General features: G+C 53.8%; 1 long non-coding RNA gene across 1 annotated transcript; it reads right to left on the bottom strand.

The window, feature by feature from the left end:
• Nucleotides 1–1,064: 1,064 nt before the first annotated feature.
• Nucleotides 1,065–3,143, bottom strand: LOC138922436 (uncharacterized). Its single transcript, XR_011435523.1, has 2 exons — nucleotides 2,042–3,143; nucleotides 1,065–1,266 (listed from the first exon to the last, which is right to left on the bottom strand). It is a non-coding gene; the product is annotated as an uncharacterized lncRNA (long non-coding RNA).
• Between the last annotated feature and the right edge of the window lie 212 nt (nucleotides 3,144–3,355).

Below are 3,355 nucleotides of genomic sequence, written 5' to 3'. Positions count from 1 at the left end.
GAGGAGGATGGGCACGGATGTTAGCTCGGGACCACTCTCCCGGGGCAAAAAGAGGAGAATTGGCAGCAGGTGTCAGCTCGGGGCTCGTCTTCCTCGAAAAATAAATTAATTAAATAAATTGAAACAACTTCCCAAACCTCTCTGATAACTTGAAGCTTTGAAGTTTTGCGAGGTGAAATCAGGTGATAAAAAAGTCCACGGACGGGGGCAGCCCCGTGGCCGAGTGGTTAAGTTCACACGCTCCCCTTCGGCGGCCCAGGGTTTTGCCCGTTCAGATCCCGGGCACGGACACGGCACCGCTCGTCGGGCCGTGTGGAGGCGGCGTCCCGCATGCCACCACTAGAACGGCCCTCAACTAAGATAGACAACTATGTCATGGGGGGGATTTGGGGAGAAAAATCGGGAGGGGGGGAAAAAAACAAAAACGGAAGATTGGCAAGAGTCGTTAGCTCGGGTGCCAAACTTAAGACAAAAACAATTTCCCTGACGATGTAGATCATTTCCGAGTAAGATAGAACCTGAGACGTGAGTGGCTAAATAGAAGTTTATCTACTTTGGGTTTGTGAGGATACGGAAACGAAAAGACGTTTGGGTCTATCGAGGAACACGTCTCGTGCTTTATTAAAAGCTTTGACAGGGGACGGCGGCCCGGCGGCATAGTGGTTAAGCTCCTGCACTCAGCTTCGGCAGCCTGGGGTCCTCGGGTTCAGATCCCGGGCGTGGACCTCCACCGCTCCTCACACCGGGCTGTGGTGGCATCCCGTCCGCAAGATCAAGGAAGTGGGGCGCAGGTGTTACCTCGGGCCCGCTCTCCCTCAAGCAGAAAGAAGAGGAAGATTGGCAACAGGCGTCAGCTCTGTGAGGGCCGATCTTCCTCACCCAAACACTAAAGTGAGATGAAATCAAATAAAGCGAAGGAAGAGATAAACCTATGAAATCCCATGTTTCTAAAAGTGGCCAAGTGTTTAGAAATTGGCCAAGCGACAGACTGCTCATGGGAAGGACAGTTCCTAATTGCTGACTTCTTAGTTTTCACCAAAATTAAGGTTCGTGAGGGTTAAAAATTCTACTTAACGAATGCGATGAAAGCCACTAGGCCGGCCCAGTGGCGCGCTGGTTAAGTGTGCCTGTTCCACTTCGCCGGCCCGGGGTTCGCCGGTTCGGATCCCGGGGGTGGACGTGGCACCGCTGGGCGAGCCACGTGGTGGTAGGCGTCCCACATATGAAGTAGAGGAAGATGGGCACGGAGGTTAGCTCAGGGCCAGCCTTCCTCGGCAAAAAGAGGAGGATTGGCAGCAGTTAGCTCAGGGCTCATCGTCCTCAAAACAAAACAACACAAAACAAAACAAAAAGCCACTAAAAGTGAATATGGGAAACATCTTTGTGTTCAAGGAAAGTGAGATGGCTGCCTTCAGGCAAGAGGGCCTAAAAAGTAAAGATCGTTTTGTCTGTGAAAAGGTGATCACGGGGAAAAAAATCTGAGAAAAAGGTCTGTTCGTGGTCAAGTGGCCTAAAATTGGAACGAGTGGACAGATAGAAATGGCGAGCGATAGGATCTATTGGAGTCTATGAGGAAGCCATTGGGTGTCGGCCTAATTCGGCCTGACAGTGTTTTTCCAAAAGGGCCTGACGTGGCCGTCGAGCACGCATCGCATCGTAGATCTGCTTTAAACATTTCCTACGGCAAGAACCAATGCCCTTAAGGGAAAGGAGCAGCTTCCCCGTGCTCGGGCCTTTCCTTAAGGAGAGGCATCTTTCCTTAGGCTAGGAACGGATGGTTGCGCTCACCTTTGACCATCCGGCTCACCTGTGACCACCCAGGCCCAGACAACAGACCTGCCACCCAGCAGTGTCTGTCGATCGCTGTGCTGACAGAGCAGTGTCGCGACTATCGTCCAAGGGACCTTTCGATCCTATGTGAAACGTCCTCTCTGGGGGTCTAGAAGCACTCTGTACACCCCACTTCCCGGGCGCCCTTTCTTCCTTCAGGAAGAAAGGCCCCGGGCCACAGTCCTTACATCTTAGGTCAGAATAAACTCACCCCGATTTTCACGGATAGATTGGTTCCGGATTATTTCCATCGACAGAATGGAATCAAGTCAATGAGTTTCAAGATCGGAGGGAAGCTGATGCAAAATCAGAATTGGTTTTTCTCGCTCTCGAAAGGATACTTTTCTCTAACTTCTAGTCTCCTCCTGATAAAGACATTGGAAAAGGTTTCTCTTGACCTCTGAGGGAATCGACACCAAAGACAGAGATCCTCCATTTTGTCAGAATGATTTCCTAGGCCTCTAACGGAGGAGGCCTCCCTCGGACGGGAGCTCAGCTTTTGTTTTGCAACAGTTTTCCTCTCTCTGCTTGCCTTTAACATCTCCTTTCCCGTTCTTCTTTTTTGGAAGGGAAATACGTGCACCGCTGGGGGGGGGGGGGAAGAATTTTCTAAATGACCAAAGAAGATCTACGACTGTTGTTATTTTGGTTTCACGGAGCAGTTCCACGTCCACATTTACCCCATTTTAAACACCCACACACACTCACAGCACGGCGCTGTGAGGATGTCCCGGGGAACTCGATTTGTGGAGGGAATGGCTGTGAGGTCTCTGCCCCCAACCCGCACCATTTGGGTGCTTCTGCTTGTTGATGAGGACGGGAAGCCCTGCTGAAATCCATATTCTTATCACCACACGTGAATCTGCACCCATGCTCCCCCCGTGTGTCGTCTTTGGGCTTTGCTGTGGCCCCGTGCGGAGGGAGACCCGTTTTGTCTTGTAAACTTTTCAGCGGCCAAGCGGCTCGGTCCTTTCCTCTACGACTTGTGGGCTCTGTCTGTCCGTCTGCCTTAGAAAGACCCTCTGGGCCGGAAGTGACAGGCTGCACACAATTCCTGACAGACTGCGGACAATTCCTCCGTCGTCACGGTCCTTCTCTGATGACGTGCATGGTTTCGGTTTGACAGCGACCCCCACCCCCCACCCCGCCCTGATTTTCTAAGTCCTCCCGGGACCCGGGAAGTGCTCGGGCCGCTCCGGGAATCGGGGGCCGGCAGCCCCGGCCTGCCCCGTGGCATCTCCGGGGACTTTTCCACCCTCTGTCCGCGTCAGCCAGCCGGCAGCCCCGGCCCGGCCCAGGAGTCACGTGGGGAGTCTGTCCCCTTCCTGGCAAGCCCACCCACCCCACCCCCCTCCCCGCCGATTTTCCAAGACCTCCTTCTGCGCCCAGGGTTGCCCTGTGCTGCCTGGGAGCTCCGAGGTGGACACCCTGGGGCCTGGCGTGGTGACCTCCCGGCCGCCCCAAGCGGGCCCAGAGAGAAAGAGAGAGAGAGACAGAGTCAGAGACAGAGAGACAGAGAGACAGA

Source organism: Equus caballus, unplaced genomic scaffold, assembly GCF_041296265.1.
Source record: "Equus caballus isolate H_3958 breed thoroughbred unplaced genomic scaffold, TB-T2T haplotype2-0000812, whole genome shotgun sequence".
Lineage (NCBI taxonomy): Eukaryota > Metazoa > Chordata > Mammalia > Perissodactyla > Equidae > Equus > Equus caballus.
The sequence above is the reverse complement of the archived record's forward strand: the minus strand, read 5'-3'. Positions and strand labels throughout refer to the sequence as shown.